At 42.5% G+C, this 18,704-nt stretch overlaps 1 pseudogene; it reads left to right on the top strand.

Annotated features, from left to right (window-relative positions):
* The first annotated feature begins 2,510 nt into the window (after positions 1–2,510).
* Positions 2,511–3,115, top strand: LOC147439964 (uncharacterized; annotated as a pseudogene).
* The last annotated feature ends 15,589 nt before the right edge of the window (positions 3,116–18,704 follow it).

Raw genomic sequence — 18,704 nt, 5'->3', positions numbered from 1 at the left:
TCTGCCCTTGCAAAACATGTCAGAACCAGTCCGCGCCAGCGCGGACTTGTTCCAGCATGCATCCTCTTGATAATAGGCTACGTCTCTACCTACCATGCCGACGCTCATCACGTCTCTCTCTCTCTCTCTCTCTCTCTCTCTCTCTCTCTTTCGGCAGCTTTTTTTAAACCTTTAGGGCTTTCTCTTTCGGCAGCTTTTTTTAAACTTTTAGGGAAGAGAGAGAAAGAGAGAGAGAGAGACTTCTTTCTGGTGCCGCAGTGACCACCATGTCGAAGCAAGGGCGCGGAGGGTCGTCGACTCTCTTGTTCTTTCTGGTGCCGCAGCAACCATGTCAAAGCGAGGGCGCAGAGGGTCGTCAAGAAAGTTCTCTCTCTCTCTCTCTCTCCCAAACGCTTTAAAAAAAAGCTGCTGAAACCAGTCCGTGCCGGCGCGGACTGGTTTCAACTGCTTTTTTTTAAAGCTTTTGGTGTATATATATATATATATAGAGAGAGAGAGAGAGAGAGAGAGAGTCTCTTGTTCCATGTCGAAGCGAGGGCGTAGAGGGTCGTCAGGAAACAAGTTTGTGCAATAGAGTGTGCTTGCCACCCAGCTCAATTCGTCGGTCTTCCTGTAGGAGTAGTTGCAACTGTGCAGACAACACAGTAGCCAAGAACTTGTACGTTATCTCCGTCAAGGGCGTGTGGGAGACATGGTGATGGCCACTGTTAAGAAAGGAAAGCCTGATCTCCTTAAGAAAGTGATGCTTGCCGTCATACTAGTTCACTCAAAAAGAAAGTCAATTCCTCCCCTTTATTCCCGGACTCCTATCCCTCCCAGACTTGACTGTCGCGAGCGTACGCGTGTCCACCTGCTTCCCCCACTGCCTTCTTGCACCCTTGCTCCCCTTCAACTAGAAGAATAGAGCCTCTCATGCCATGAAGACGTGCAAAGCTTCCTCTTTCTGATGGCAAGCTTGAAGCAAGCCAGACAAGAGCTTGTTCGAGGAATCTTTGCATGGGCGGTCTACAAGGAGAAGATATGTGAGCTTTTGGCTCGCTCCTTTTCAACTCTACAGCACTACCAAGGTGCCAAAAGCATGGCACTGTTGACACGCATTGAGAGAGAGAGAGTGAGAGAGAGAGAGAGCCTGCGCACATGCAGGGTCAAGGCCAGTCTCAACAGCCGCAGCCAACCACCGACCGATATCACCCACTTTGCGCACATGCCATGGCGGCAACAGCATCACCGGCCTGCCATTGGTCGTTATTGTGCACACATGGAGGCTAAGCAACAGGCGGTGAGTTAGATGACGTTGGCGCAGACCATTGTGCAGAGTTTGGACTCATGGTGCGGGCGTCATCTACCATGTTTAGGCAGCCACCGCTTTGCTACAGTTGCAAACGGCTAGGGGAGGGCACGCACTTTTCGATGAACGCGATAGAGAAACGATCTGCTACAGTCCAAAACAGTGGTGGGCCAGCATGGAATTTCCATCGGCCGGGATGCTGTGGTGGCTGGTGCATGTGCGCACCCTGAGAGAGAGAGAGAGAGAGAGAGAGAGAGAGAGAGAGAGAGAGATGCTGTTCAGCAAAGCGTCTCTCACACACATACACGCAGCCTCTGTGGTCTTGCAATGGGAGAGGAGGCTTGCCCTCGCTCGTTTTGCTATAAAACCACGTGTGTGAGGAGTTAATGAGAGGGCGCGAGAGGGTGCCACCTGCACTATCGATAAAGAGAAGACACATGCACCACTAGCAAAAAATTCTAAAGAGAGAACGGGTCTTTCCCTCTAATTCACTGTTTTCTCAAATTTGAGCTGCCATACTAGTAAACCCTAAGGAAGAGATGAAAGGATCTCCAATTACTGGTCCTATTGGTAAGGAGTGCGCAGACTTGTGGCCAGGGATTGCAAGTGCTGCAAATGCAATTGTGTGATCGGCTTCAACAGCTACAGCTAGTCAAGGGTTTATTTAGTTCAACTGCTTGATATATGCTCTAAGGTTGAGAGTGTTGTACCTATTGCCATCTGTGCATGAATATTTTTTTGGAAATGTTTGGTGGTGGCGGGCAATCTTGCGAAGAAGGAGGAGGCGGCAATCTCGTGCGGGACAGTGCGAAGCAAGCTGTTTTCGTGTCCAGGCTACCTTACAGGAACCACATCGACGCCTTCATCGACATCGACGTGCTGTGGCGGGGTGAAGTCGTTGTACTCCCTCACCAAGGGTGTGAGGGCGAACCGCGTCACCGCCTGCAGCGGCTGTATCAAGTAGCTATTCGCATCTTTGGGCTCTACGCTCAAGAGCTCCAGTGTGTCCGCCCTTCTTGGCCTATGCCGGCGCAGAGAGAGAGAGAGAGAGAGAGAGAGAGAGAGAGAGAGAGAGAGAGAGAGAGAGAGAGAGAGAGAGAGAGAAACTATTAAAAATAGTCCGCGCCAGCGCGGACTATTTTCGATAGTTTTTTTTTGGTTGAGAGAGAGAGAGAGAGAGAGAGAGAGAGAGAGAGAGAGAGAGAGACTTGTGGAGCTTGCAATGGCTGCCGATATTTCAGAAAACGTGGTAGAGCTCAAAGCTCTGCTTGACCAAGCTACACGACGTCGTCGGGGACCTCATGTGTAGAGTCTTATATCCTTTGAGATATAGACATTAGAAATGGTAGCAGCCTTGTCTGCGCAATATCAAGGGAAGGCCACATTACTTCACACCTCAAAAAGTCAAAGATCATGAACTCGTTACAAAGCTTGTCTAGTTTTAGCTAGGATCAGGATGTTGAAAAGTAAAAAACGTAGATTTCTCTCTTCAAGGGGGCCTCCAAGGAGAAAATTGACGTTGATGTGGATTTTAAGGCAAGATCCTTGGAGTTGAAGGTCCATAATATTGATGGCAAGTACTATCGCCTAGGTGATTATCGTGTGGGTGTGTTGTGTCTGTGTAAAGCTATCGTACCTGAGAAATGTAGTGTCATTGTTAGGCCTACTCGGATTAACATTATTTTGAAGAAGCGGGAGAAGGGCACCTGGCAATATCTTCATGGGAATGAAGACAAGTCAGAGCTGTGGAGTGATGATAAAGAACCTGTGTCTGGTCTCATGCAAATAATGAATTTTTTTTTACTTTGTTGTGACTTTGTACTATAGAAAGCCGAGAGCTTCATGGTAAGATAGGTGGTTTGGGGTCATGGTTAGATTCCATGGTAGTTCTAATGTCTTTTGGAGACGTCCCTAATGCTATAAGGTTTTATATTATGGTATGGAAGGGGATCCATCCACTCGATTGTTGATATAGCGGTCATAATTGGTACAAATAACTATTTTGGTATGGAAGTAGATCCATCCACTTGATTGGTCTAGAGAGTTGGCATCAATGTTCCCAGGGAAAATCATACAAATTTCCCTTTATCGTAAATTCAAACCTAGGAAAGTTTTCCCACTAATCGGCATTTTTTACAATTTAACTCTATTTTTATGAATTCTCCAAGGGAAAAAAGCCCAAAAAACTCAAATAAAATATTTTGTGACTGCAATACTGATAGAATGCCACATGAGATGTTTCTTATAACAAAGCTCAATGTTTGTGAGAAAGTAGCTCGATTTTTTCTTTGCTTGAGAATGTTCGCTCGCCGTTTGGTAAGACTCCTCCTGGGGTTCGTTCTACATCTCTATAGCTATGATCTGTGACACTAATTCTTGTAGTGACATCCTTGTTACTTAGATAGATTAGTCGTAACCCCACTCTTGCACCATTTTGACCTGACGCATGAATGGTCTGCCCAATATGATGTCAAAATTGATGCTCTCATCGAAATTCATAATAGCAAACGTGTGCTTATATGCAATTCCGCAAGAGGTTACCACAATCTACTCTAGGATGCCAATTGGTCTTTCCAGATACCCATCTGCTAATTGAAGTTTCATTCTAGTCTTTTGGAGAGCAGGTTTCTCCCATTTTTTCCACATTGGTTTGGTAGCTATGGCTATTCCAGCCCCACTATCCAATGTTGCTATCAACTTAACCTCTTTGTACTCCACCAGCAGGGTAGTATTTCCTTCACCTTCACAACAATCCCCTACCTTGTTCACGGGTATTGGCTTATGTTTTAGTTTGTTTTGAGGGTTGTGTCTTCAGTGTGTTTGGAGAATCATTGGATGCGAAATTATCAGCCCTAGTTTTCTCAAAATTTTCCCGACCTCCTCCCAAAGTTGTGGTCTGATTTGCAATAACTCTGATAGAGTTAGTGTACAACGGATAGGGGATGACATCAACTCATAAAGAGTTTTGGTATCCATTATCTTAGGATTGGCCTTCCATTGAGATGGTACTTTCTTCACCTCCGATCGGGTTTCATGGTTACCAATAAATGAAGGTAAAGTCTTCAATGATTGTCGTTTACGATCTTTCGATATCGTTGTACTTGCATCGCCATATAGTGATCTGATTTCATTTGGGTAGAGCTCCTGATCCAAGTGGATCCCCATGATGGGAGCTGACAAAAGTGTAGCACTTCCATCCTTTCTATTCTTGATCTGTTCCCATATTTCCTGAGGCCATCTCCCTTCTACTTCCGAAATTGGCAGTGGTGCTGGAGAACACATTCCATCTGTTGTATTGGCTGCCACCCTCATATCCAATGGTGTTTTGTTTATGGAATCTGGTTGGTCTTCCTTTTCAATTCCCCGCCCCCCTAACTCTTGAGTTTTTTCTCGGATTAATACCTCAATTTTTGGAGCAGTACCAACTAATGGTTCCATAAGCGCTTGAGCGGCTTGGATGATCTCCTTACACATCTTTAATCTCTCTTTCTCATAGTCCGGATAAGGGTACATTAACCACCTATCCTCTTGGATTTGGCTAGGCTTTAGCCTTGCATCGTAAGCTTTTAAAATTGCATCCAAAGGTTCAAAAACCTTGTCTACCAAGACAGATCCTCCCGATGGTATCATCGATGGTTTTTTTATCTCGTTGTTTCCCTTAAGGTCTTTTTCCCTTTGCAATTGTTCCTCTGTTCGTAGTAATTTGGTCTCCAATGTATTTTTTTATTTTTCTCTTTTGGCTTTCATCTTGTCTCGTTCTGCCTTTCAGGATTTCCTAGGGGTTCGGACAGACAAATTTTTTATCTCGATTTGACTAGCTGGGCATTACTTGTAGCCTCATGTGCTTGAGTTCTAGATACCGCGTTTATCGAAAGGTTTGGTTCTGTTTCTGATCCACTTGAGCTTGGTACAATCTCCATCTTCTTCATGGTTGCGTTCCCTTTGTTGTCAGGGTTTTTTGGACAGTGTGGAATGAGATGATCCGTGGTACATCCATCACAGAATCCAAAAAAATTTACCCATTCTCCTTTGTTTGGACAGACTCTTGTCCAATGATTACCACCAAATTCATAGCATGGTCCTCCAAGTGGTGGAGACGCTTGTGGAGCCCCCATTGGTTGTCCTGCTCTAGGAGAATACCCCCTAGATTTGTAGACCTGGTTTGCCATGAACATAAGCATATTTTCATCGATCAAGTAATGGTTTTTAGTTGGCTGTCCTATGTATGAGGGCTCGTACATCTCTTCAGGAATTATCCATGGATCGTGTCCCTCCGGAGATATGCATTCCCATCAAATCCCCTCTCATAGGTATTGTCTGATCAGAAAGTGGTTCTATGGGTTGAGAAATCCTTACCATATCCCTATTTTCTTGGGGTAATGGAGGTTGATGTCCCAACACAGGTTGAGGTTTTTCTTGTCCTAGGATTGCGTTATGGCCCTACTTGGTACCTTGGAGGAGCTGGAAATTGTTGCCCTCTATGTGGTTTGTATTATCTCTCTCTAACATAGTTCCAATTATAGAAACATTCTTGGGTTTCATGGTTTTTCCATGTTAACCCTCACGCACATTCCTATCACCTACGACAGACGTCGTATTATTTATTTGGTAGAGTCAGGTATCGGGCTTGTCAGTCCAATAGGAAAAGGGTAAGAGTGATCGCCGATGAGAGGTGCACTCTAACTGGAACATTCAAGGGATTAGTTGGCTAAGCATGGGCGCCCAAGTGTGAATGGGGAGAGCTCATATAAAAGTCAACTAAACCTAAAATTCACTCATTCTCTCATTTGTGAAATTGAAGAGTGCTTTTGCTCCATCTCCATCTTCTTCTTCTTCATCTCCTTGTGTGTGTGTGTGTATGCATGAGAGAGAGAGAGAGAGAGTGCGATCGAGCATTGCGGCGGCACGACGGCCCGAGGCGGTTAAGCGCGGCGTAGCGGCGTCTCCCTCTTCTTCGCGGCGAGGAATCCTCCACGACAGGAAGCGTATAGCGGTGAGTGACATACCAACGCCATCTTTGAGCTTACTAGTTTAGGCTTGTTGTATTCTTGGAGCCATTTTTGGCTCGCGCACAGTGTATCGGCAAGTTCCTTGCATTGACACGTGCGACATACGCGCACATTTTTGGCGCCGTTTCCCAGGCATGTCATACACTAAGCTTGAATGGCACTCTGTGCTTTTTTTGGGGTGCAATTTCAATTGTAGGAAAGGTAAGGAAGGAGGGTGTGTGTGTTCAGAAGAAGGATTTTGTGTTACTACTATGTATTTTTTTTGTTAATGGAGTTTTCAAAGGTACTGTGTTTTTTCTCTGTGTAAGGTGTTAGTATTAAGGTTGTTTGTTTTGTGTAATGTAATGTACAGTAAGTAGGAAGTACATCTGTGAGAGCTAATAGAGTGTGTTAGTGTGTAACAGTAGGTGTATTAGTTGGAAGTAGGTAGGTAGAGTGTGTGTGTGCTCTCGCACATGCCGCGGTGACCTTATCCTTAAGAAAAAAATAAAAAATAAAAAACAATTAAAGGTAGGACCGAGATCGGGAATATATCCCATACCCAAGTCCAGACCCAACCCCAAGCTCACACTCAGGCTTAGGCATCTATCACCCTTTAAAAGTATGAATTTTAGCTTCACACGCAACTAAAAATCGACTTTTTTGAGGACCAACCCAGTTTCAAGTGACCGAACGTTGTCCTGTAAAGCACACCGCGACCCTCTGAGTGATACGCTCATTTTGAGCTATCACACACTTTAATAAAAAAAATCGATCATTAAAAAACATTAAAAACGTAAAAAACACGAGTGAAAATGGACGCTTAAAAAAGTAAGCGGTTAACCTTTGAGGTTATTCGCCGACGCTTGTAGGGTGCCAACGGCACATGAATCTGCTCTCTGGTCATGTGCTAGAGATGGAGTAACTAGAGAAAATTTCGACTTACGCGAGTTCTTAATATCCACCTACTTTAGGTTCTGGGCCCTCGGCGGGGACCCAAGGTAGTACAAACCAAGACCCGAACATAGCGGCGGCTAGTGACTCTTCCTTTGACTACGACATCATGGAGGGTTTCCCAATGCCTAATCCCAATAGCTCAAGCCAAGACATGCATGCCATGGGCCCGCGTTCGGGCCGAGCGTGCTTAGTCGCCTGAAGGAAACCTTTAGTAGAGCCACTCGCTCCGAACATGGAGCTAATGATGTAAATGAGGGGGGTGGGGAAGTAAATTCTCCATTCGTGACCAACGTAGACCCTATACCCTTAGAGAATGTGTACGTGAATACTTCATTCACTGCATCTCCTGACTCTTCAGAGTTATTTTCCTCCGAGGTCATATTACCTGATGGTAGAAGCCTTGCCGAAGTGCAAGAGGTTGAGTGGTATATCCTTGCAGCGAGGGAAAAGGAAGTCGAGAGCTTACGCAAGGCGGAGCAACAAAGAGAGTTAAAAGCAAAAGCCCCTATGTCAATGTCCTTGCTAAGAGAGCAATCGAGTGATCCTGACTTAGCAACCGCTAAGGGCCAACCCCTAGAAAGCAACATTGCATCTAGCTCAAAGGACACCCCTAGCACCTCAATCCTAGATGGAGTGTTCCTAAATGAGAACTGGGAGTACGAACTACAAACAGAAACTCTGACCGACCTATACATAGTTCACACCTATCACGTGGGTTGGTTAGATGTCCTACAATCCACAATGGGTGCTACTAGTGTGGAGGATCAACAACAAAGAGTTTGTGAGGTCATCCATAGGGTCATTGAGTTAGAGAGACAGAACAAGGGGATCAACATGCCTTCAACGGGTCTCATGAGATTCTTAGATACGGGAAAAGGCTAAACAACCGACCTTATCGCAAATGGAGAATCCCTCGATAAGTCCGATGGATCCTCCATATGTTGTTTCTCCAGGGTTCTCAGTGCAATCTGAGCCCACAAGTGATAGCTTCACCTTTCCAAGTCTATCTCATCTTTCCCTTGATGACACCATGGCTACCATGCCTACCCCAATGATGGGCATGCCGAGAAACACGCCATGGACCTCATTTGTTAGTAAAGAACCACTACATGGTAGCTCAATGCCTGCAACAGTACCTACAAGTGTGTACCAATCGTATGCACCTATGGGTCATCACACTCATGTAGTACCTACCCCTCCCATTGTCTCAACTACCTATGCTCCACAACCACAACACCCAAGCTCTTATTTCCATGGGACTATACCAGCTAGCATTAGCATGTCACATCCGACGTCTGCTATGCCTAGGGCTACACATATGAACTTTGGGCCACCACATGGCACAACATCATACCAAATGTGGAACCCAAGGGCTTCCTATGCGCCAAGCCCAATGCCAATACCTACTCCACATGTAGTCTCTGGAGCGCTTCACCCACAGTGCCTGCTCACTTAGGTGACTTGGCAACATTTGCTCAAGCTATTGGTCGATCTATTGCTGAGAATATGCACCTAATAGAGAGCCTAGAAGTAAGGCAGTACAAATAGCCAAGCTCACACAAAAATTTAGTGGAGACGGGGATGTGAGAAAGCATATCGAAGTGTTTCAACAAATATGCGATTCTCTAGGAGAACACAATGACTTGCATAAGAGTAATGCTTTAAGCCTAACCTTAAGTGGGAAGGCAGGGGATTGGTATAGAACCCTAAGGGTGGAAGAAAAAAACGATTTACCCTAATCTTAGGATGCTGTTCTTGAAAGAATACATACGAGAGGGAGTGCTTTGGGGTGTAGCCTCTGAGCTCCAGAAAGCACAACGAGAGGAAGGAGAGTCAGTGAGAGACTTTATAAGTCACTTGAAACATTTGAATTCTCATTGTAATCCAAATGAGCGCTTCAACGATAACCAATTGCTTGATAGATTCATTAGGGGGTTACGACATGAGGATATCTACAATGGCCTAGTCATTAGAGGTATCACCACTTGGGAAGCAGTCACCACCAATGCGATCCAATTGGAGGATAATTTAATGATTCAAGGAGAAAGAGTGTCTATTGAGCCTAAATCTATTAGCTCGCAAGCATCAGGGCATCAACCAATGACCCTAAAGCCTATTGCTAAGGAGCCAAAGATATCCGAGATGACTTTAGCAGATCTCACCAAGGCTATTCAAGAGAGTCTTAGAGACAATTGTGCTCCGCAAAACAATCATATGTATCCAAGAAGGGAGCAACAATGGTGCTCAGTATGCTATGGACCGCATAGTACCAGTGAATGCCCTACTTTTAGAGTAAAATTCAATGGGAACTGCAATCCCTATATGGGAGGTATGGTCATCAAGCTAAGGATTGCATAGTATTTAAGCACGTGATGGCCAATAGACCAACCTTAGCATGGACAGACACACCTCGAGTGCCTGCATTGATGCCGGCCCCACCTCTTGAACAAACAGCACAACACATGGTCCCTAGGGCCCAAAATGTTGTTGAAACAACACCCTTACCACCTTCACTACTAGGACCGCAACCACCACATCCGAGAATCACTTATGTGAATCAAGTGGGTTGTGAGTCATCTATTTCTTGTTTGGAAGGCTGTGAGAAAGATATAGATCCTAATATTGCCTATGGGATGGATGTGCTTCAAGAAATTCAAACCCATCACAGCAAGAAAAATCCTCGCATTACACAGTTTGGCATCAACTTGTGCACGTAGACTAAGTCACCAGTTGCGGCTTATTGGCATAATCTTTCGATTTGTGACTATGTCACTAAGTTGGAGTTATTGGTGGAGTGGATTCCGGCCAAGAGCAATCACACTATGGATAGTCTCTTTGATATGAGGACCTCGATCTAGCTAAAAAAAGTAGGCACTACTTAAGTGTGAGGGTCCAGTGATGTGGCCAAACAGATAAAGGCGGACATCGAATTGTATACAGCATGACTGCAAGAGCTCCAAAACCAAATTCCAATTAATGATGAAAAGAAGGAGGTGGAAGCTGATCTTGAAACAAACCAATGCATGCTACAACGTCTAGGGGTCACTGAGGACATAAAAAAGCTCCAAATGGAGCTTGAGCAGAGGCAAGTATGGTAAATGCTCCCTTGGTCCTAGTTTGTCTATCTGATTAGTGACTCCTATGTTTTACATTAGGGCATTTATGTACATTTGATACTTCATTGGTAGTTGTGTAATGCATTTTGGTAATACATCTTACAACTTTGAATTGTGCATACAATCAAAGGTTTCCCTTGTACATCAACATCCTTGGTCTTTGGTGCATACAATACTCTTTGGCACTATTGACTAATGTAGGATTGGTTTTGGTACCTTTCCATGGTCTCCTTGGTATTAATAAACACTACCCTAGCTAATTTTGGTACGACTTCTAACTAAATTTGGTAGTTTGCTTTCTCTTGGTAATGCCTTGAGGCTTCCTTGATATACCACCAATTATAGCTTTCTTTGGGACTGCATTGGCATCTCCCTGGTCTTTGGTGCATACAATATTGTTTGGTACTTTTAATGATTGTAGCGTTGTCTAAGGTAGTTTTCCATGGTCTCTTTGCTATTTGTCGGTAATACCTCCCACTGTATTTGGTATTGCTTCTAGCTAGCTTTGGTATGTTTACTTTGTCTTGAAAGTGCCTGGGTACTTAGACATCTAGGATGTTACGGCCTTGATGCTCCCTTGTTATAGTACCAATCTAGCTTTGACTAGAAGATGCCTTGGTATGTTCTTGGTCTCTTTGGTGCATAAGTACCCTTGGACTCTTTGGTACTCTTTTGTTTTTATAGGTAGTTTTGGTCCTTTACAGTGTTTTGGTAGAGACTTGGACCTTATCATTGTAGGATGGGACCGCTTTGGCACCTCCTTGGCATAGTGCCAATAGTTCAGTCTTGGTACCTTTCCATAGTTTCTTTGGTAGTTTTTAATTCTTGCCTTCTAGTATTTTTGGTATTGTATTAGCTGCATTGGTACTCCCTTGATGTACCACCAGTCAAATATTTCTCTAAGACATCCTTGGCATCTCCTTGGTATTTGGTGCATACAATATTGTTTGGTACTTTTAATGATTGGGCTATCTTGGGTACTTTTCCATGGTCTCTTTGTGATTTATAAGTATTGCCTCCAGCTATATTTGGTATTGCTTCTAGATAGCTTTGGTATGTTTATTTTGTCTTGGAAGTACCTGGGTACTTAGACATCTAGGACAGTACTACCTTGGGGCTTCCTTGCTATAGTTTTAAATCTAGCTTTGACTAGAATATGCCTTGGTATGTTATTGATCTCTTTGGTGCATAAGTACCCTTGGACACTTTGGTACTCTTTTTTGTATTTTTTGAGGTAGTTTTGGTCCTTTGCATTGTTTTGGTAGTGCCTTGGTCCTTATCATTATAGGATAGGACCGCTTTGGTACCTCCTTGGCATAGTGCTGATCGTTTAATCTTGGAACTTTTCCATAGTCTCTTTGTGGTAGTTTTAATTCCTACCTTCTAGTATTTTTGGTATTGTCTCTACCTGCCTTGTTGCTCCCTTGATATACCACCAATCATAGATTTCTCTACGACTGCCTTGGCATCTCCTTGGTCATTGGTTCATACAATACTGTTTGGTACTTTTAATAATTGTAGGGTTGTCTCGGGTACTTTTCCATGGTCTCTTTGGGATTTATAAGAACTACCTCCAACTATATTTGGTATTGCTTCTAGCTAGCTTTGGTATGTTTACTTTGTCTTAGAAGTGCCTGGGTACTTAGACATCTAGGATAGAATTGCCTTGGTGGTTCCCTATTATAGTACCAAATCTACCTTTGACTAGAAGATGCCTTTGTATGTTCTTGATCTCTTTGGTGCCTATAGTACCCTTGGACTCTTAGGTATAGTTCTTGGTAGTCTTTGTTGGTAGTTTTGGTTCTTTGCTTTGTTTTGGTATCGCCTTGGACCTTATCATTGTAGGATTGGACTACCTTGGTACTTCCTTGGCATAGTGCCAATCATTTAATCTTGGTACCTTTTCATAGTCTATTGGGTGGTTTTCAACTCCTGCTTGCTGCTATTCTTGGTAATGTCTCCAGCTACTTACTGTACTAGTGCCTAATTACTATCTTGGTACTTTGCTTGGTAGTCTTAGTGGTTCTAAATCTAGGTAGCAAGTCCAAATTTTCATGGGTACTGCTAGTTCAATGATTGATATTTGGTGTGCAATGTCCAGCGCATGGCATGTTCTATGAGATCGATTAATTTTTCTATTTTTGTGTAATAGACACAACATGTTCTGTGAGATTGATTAATTTTTCTTTTGTTGTGTAACAGACCAATTTTTCTTTTTTTTGTGTAATAGACACAACATGTTTTGTGAGATTGATTAATTTTTCTTTTTTTGTGTAATATACACAACATGTTTTGTGAGATTGATTAATTTTTCTTTTGTTGTGTAACAAACATGGCATGACAAGCTGGAGGCCTCCTGGAAGGAGGGACAAGTCCATTGCCGATTTGCAAATGGGATGCTCAAGGAAGTGAAGCAGGGAAAGAGGTTCACCCTCTTCCCAGCCACCCTTTGAAATTTTTAACAAAACAATCCATGTGTTTGGCATGTGTGCTGCATGCGAGGAGTATCTAGAGGTGGAGTATGTTGTGGGCAACTTCATGTTAGAGTGCAGGCATCAACACCTCTCTACTTCAATGCACTTTTGCACGCTAGCGGCACATGTGTGAAAGAGGGGTGTGTCATGGTAACTCCTGTAGTGGAAAAAGTGTATATTAGTGGGCATTATCTATAAAGGGTAATTTGACATTTTTTTAATAAGGTTGAGGCTTTCTGCTTTTGGATTAAGATGTTGATTGACTCAGTCATTTGTGATTGTGAAGATAAGGAAGATGTGACACCTGCAAGATGTGCAAGGAATAGACACAATGGGTGTGAAGAATGGTGGGCCTAGACCAACAAAGGTTTCTGTTAAGGATGTGGAGGACCTTGCCAGTATGGAATGGGTTCAAGATGTCCTAGGAAGGAGAGAGTGGAGGGGCAGGATGTGTACACAAGGGGTGAAATCCAAGGGGTGGATACTTCTATGGAGAAGAGAGATGTTGCTGAAGGCTAGGATAGTGCTCGAATGAATATTGTAGAGGCCTCTGCAATGGATGTCAACAAGCCACATGACGAGCAAACCAACTACAGCTGTGGCCGTGGCAGGGCAAGGTGTTGTTGAAGAGAATGTCAAGGGAGCGGCCGATGGTGTATAGAAAGAAGATAGTAGTGAGGATAATGCTAAAGGTGGGACTACTGAGAAAAATGTAAACAAGGGAAAATTTTAGGATAAGGTGACTGATCTGATTGATGTGAACAAAGATGCTACTAATCCAGAGAAGGTGGCCGTGGTGCGATGCCGATTTTCAAGGTGATTTCACTTTGTCAGACTTTTTGTCTACAATAGGAAGAAAGTGAGTCTGTGGACATGCCAACATGTCCCGTGCTTCCAAATTTTAGCTTATGCCTACCTGTAATTGACTGTCTATGTCTTGATGTAATGCGCTAAGATTATATTTTGGTCTCCATCTATTACCATATTTTCTAAGTATAGGTTACATTTTCCTTCTTATATTGTGCTCTCTTGTGGTATACTTTGAACCTTTGATCTTTCAATTGACCCTGTAAGTAATTTATTGTAGGATCTTCATTGTGTGCTAATTGACTCAAATATTATTGGCACTATATAAATTGATCCGTGGTGGCTAAAGGAAAAATAAGCTGACATAGAGCTGCCAAAAGATGTTATGGCTATAGGCCGGTGGGTGATTGTATTTGATGTGAATAGTGTGCTCTTAAAGATCTACAACCAGCCACCACCACATATGCAATTTTTGCACCTCCCAGCGGAGGTGAGACCATTTTTATATCATCTTGGTTGAGAGTTATGGTGTGTTGTTAGGCCAGATGCAGAGGAAGGATGTGCTTATAAAGTGGTCCAAGCAAGCAGATATTATGATATGGTCCTATTGAGAAAATATAATACATTTTCTAGGAACATGCTTGCCACACTATTGTAGTAAACAAGTGTTCAAAGGTATACCTATGACCCTCTTCTTGCCTCATGTTGATTACCAATCTGTACTGTCATTAATTTTGCAACTTTCCCGTACTCTTACAGGTGTGTTCAACCAAGAAGATTTTGATATGTGGCTATCCAACATCCTTGATGTCCCGTGTGTGCCACAAGATGTTGGTGATAAGCATGTCTTCCTAAAGCTACTGAGATTAGTGTGGGCAAATGTCATAATAATCAATATCTAATTCTCCTAAATGATTTTCTCATGTTAAACTGATCATTTAATATGGGGAAGTGCCAGGGGAGAAAAAGCTAGAATATTGGTTAAGCTAGCAAACCGGCCACAGTAGGGATCCAGAGGAGGGAAAATAGGGATCCAAAATGGGGCCCATCTACAAAAGATCCATGTGCAACAATGGGCTAAAAAGACCCTAAGGTTCAGCCCATTAAGACTTCCAAAATGCTAAGGTTCCAAAATTCAAAGGTTGTGTCCAAAGGTCAACCATAGGGGAATTGGATGCTTTGTGTGTGTACAAAAAGTCTTTACAATCCCTACTTAGGAGGGGGCAAGCCTTGCATGTAGGGGATGAGAGAGAAATCCACACACACACACACACAAGCTCCCTTTACACAAAGGGAATGAGGGACACATGTCAACTCCCTAGGCCAGATGCCCACAAGGTGTACCCAATTCCTATTGGATGGCCTTGGAGGTGGACCAATGAGAACTAGGCTAGAGTAAATCTAGTTTAATTAATTTAAAAACATTTAATAAAAGAACCAATTAGAATTAAGTCCTCTAGAAGACTATTGGACAGTCTCCCAAGGGGTCCAATGAGCATTCAGCAGCCCAATGGCTTGCCTAATTCCTATTGGCCAGGAGGCAAAGGGGTCCAATGAGAGTTAAGTTGAATTATTAAATTACCTAAAGCTCTCACAAAAGGGAAAAGGGGGACACATGTCAGAAGGCTATCACTTATGCTGCTTAATTGTCATTGGCTAGCCCTAGGGAGGTCCAATGAGAGGACAGCAAGAGCAAATAGCAAGAGGGCTCTCCCAAGAGAGAGAGGGGGCTGATTTTTGCAAGGCATTATCACACACACAGTCTATGTGAGAAGCAAGAAAAAGACTATCTCTTCCCAAGCTTTAATGGAGAGCTCATCACCTACTCCAAGCTTGTGAGATAGAATCCTACATCGACACACTCTTGGCATGTGGATGCAAAAATCCAACCAAGAGCCAAGCTCCAATGCATGCTCATCTCCTCTACCAAGCTAATTACTAAGCTAAGCTATGCTAATATGAGTGATTATGTGAGGAGATGTACATCTTTCTCGTAAGACTACTCCTTCTTCCTCTCAATCTACTCTCATACCCTGCTAGCTCTCACCATCTTCGAAGGTGTGTGAGGTCTTGGGTCTGAGACCGGGGATAATTGATGTTGTGTTTGCTAAGTGTTCTGCTTAGTGCATGAAGCTTTCATCTTCATTGCACTAGCTAGTCTTGAAGGAACACAAAGAATTGTATTGTACAATGTCTCTCTTGATGGGAAAAACCATAATACAAAGCCTTTTGGAGGGGGGACTGGCTCCATGTAAATCCGGTCCTCAACTGTTGTCAATAGCTTAATTTCTCTCTCTTTTGAAAGTATTGTTCATGATATCTAACTAGGTGTTATGCTTTTTGTTGCTCTCTCTACCCAAGCACTCTTGTAATTCTCATTAGGAATCTATTCTAATGAAATGCCCACTATGTTCATGCTAATTTCTGCTACACACAAGTTTTTAGGCCATTAAATGTTACAGCAAAACACCCGCCGTATAATGCCAGCACTACCATACTTGTAGATGATTGTAGATAAGTCTCTTAGAAATGACCATGAGAATTGTCCGGCCATTTGTTCATATGAGCCTTCTTACCTTGATCCCTACTATCCCTTGTATTTCACGAACTTGGTCAAAAAGCCCTGGCTAGAGGACTAGATTTTTGCTCCCTCGCTAGCATCATATAGTTTTCAACACCCCCTCTTTGATGTAGAAGACAATGTTAGCCCTCTCATTGCTGATTATTTCATTCAGTGAGAGGGATACGCTTATCGCTTTGACCCCCTTGTCAACCCATGATTTGTGAAACAAAGAAAGAAAATTTTCTTGGTGCAGTCTGCCATGTATTCCTCTTTATGTGAAAATGAAAATCCACTATTGTCCATTTAGTCATTTTTCTTACAGTATGCTTCTATGGTCATTTTGTCTTGATCTTTAGATTTGGTACTGGTAAGTACCAAATTTGGTACTGGTCTTCTCATTGTAGGGTGATTGTAACTCATGGAAGCTCCATTGTAATAACTTTATAGTAGAGCAATTTTTTTGGAAAAATTGACCATTATGGGCTTGAGAAATTATAATTACCACTATCAAATTTGAAGCATTTTGGTATTGGGGCTGACAACTTTCTAGCTTTGGTACTGGTAAATTGGGTTCTGTAAAGTACCAAAATTGGTGCTGCTCATCTCACTACAGGGTGATTGTAGAATTTTGAGAAAGAACAATATTACGAGCTGGGGAAGTTAGGTACACCAATACAAAATTTGGTGCTTGTGATACTGGCATTGGCAACTACCAAATTTGGCACTGTAAAGTACAAATTGGGTGTTGTTCATCTCACTACAGGGTGATTGTTGAAGATAGCTTAGTTTGAAAAAAAAATTATGGGTTGGGGAAGTTAGGTATACTAGTACAGAATTTGGTGCCTGTGATACTAGCATTGGAAACTACCAAATTTGGTACTGTAAAGAACCATATTGGGTGTTGTTCACCTCACTCCATTGTGATTGTTGAAGATAGCTTATTTTGCAAAAAAACAATATTATGGGTTGGGGTAGTTAGGTATACCAATACAAAACTTGGTGCTTTTGATACTGGCATTGGCATCTACCAAATTTAGTTTGTAAAGTACCAAATTTGGTGATGGTCATCTCACTACAAGGTGATTGTAAAAAGAAAGCTTATTTTGGAAAAAAAAACATATGTTGGGGAAGTTAGGTATACTAGTACAAAATTCGGTGCTTTTGATACTCGCATTGGAGACTTCCAAATTTGGTAGTGTAAAGTGTCAAATTTGGTGTTGAACATCTCACTATAGACTGATTGTAGAAGAATGCTTATTTTAAAGAAAAACTTTTATGGGGTGGGGAAGTTTTAATAACAATACCAAATTTGAAGCTTTTGAGACTTGAAGTACTGGTACTGGTAAGTACCAAATTTGGTACTGGTCTTCCCATTGTAGGGTGATTCTACGTCCTGGAAGTCGATTATACAAACTTTATAGCAGAGATAGCCTTTTTTTTTTAAACAACATTCTCATTGTAAGACGATTGTAACTCACTATTTTTCAAGTTCTTGTAAATTATGTTATATTACTAACCTCAATAGTGTAGCATGTGATGTGCATACATAGTGGAGATAGGGAGGGAAAGGACGAATTATTCAATCTTGAATGGCAGACCAAGTACAAATTACTCAATCTCCCGAATGGAAGAGGTGGGGATGGCTCAAATGCCCTCATCCTCTTCTCCATCGTCATCGTATGACATACTATTGTATATCTTTTCATAGACCTCATTGGTTATCATAAACATGTTTTGGAGTCCGGTCATAGGCTCCATCGAAATTCATATGACTCTTACAAGGTGGGAATAGATCAAGACTAGTGGTGTATGATCAAGAAGGTTTTTTAACAACATTGTGAGCTCGGGAAGTTACAATTACCAGTACTTGTAAGTTCCAAATTTGGCAATGGTCTTCTCATTGTAAGACGATTGTAACTCACTATTTTTCAAGTTCTTGTAAATTATGTTATATTACTAACCTCAATAGTGTAGCATGTGATGTGCATACATAGTGGAGATAGGGAGGGAAAGGACGAATTATTCAATCTTGAATGGCAGACCAAGTACAAATTACTCAATCTCCCGAATGGAAGAGGTGGGGATGGCTCAAATGCCCTCATCCTCTTCTCCATCGTCATCGTATGACATACTATTGTATATCTTTTCATAGACCTCATTGGTTATCATAAACATGTTTTGGAGTCCGGTCATAGGCTCCATCGAAATTCATATGACTCTTACAAGGTGGGAATAGATCAAGACTAGTGGTGTATGATCAAGAAGGTTTGTTAGCAGCAAGCTAACGTGGACACCGTTTTTGAGAGTTCTACTTATAAAAACAATTATTATTTTAATAAATCGGGAATATTGTAACTCCTGTTTTCTTGATAAACCTTGTAATTAATGAGCCGGGGCTACAAGCTTCCAGATTGTATCAGCCATTCAATTCCCAGCTTTGGTAGAACTCCAGATTATTACTTTTGACCACCCAAAAACCTTGGCTAAGGTATAAAAGCCAATTTTTGTACG

Source organism: Adiantum capillus-veneris, chromosome 16 (assembly GCF_014529385.1).
Source record: "Adiantum capillus-veneris isolate H3 chromosome 16, ASM1452938v2, whole genome shotgun sequence".
NCBI classification, from domain to species: Eukaryota; Viridiplantae; Streptophyta; class Polypodiopsida; order Polypodiales; family Pteridaceae; genus Adiantum; species Adiantum capillus-veneris.
This window is presented reverse-complemented; position numbering and strand designations above follow the sequence as displayed.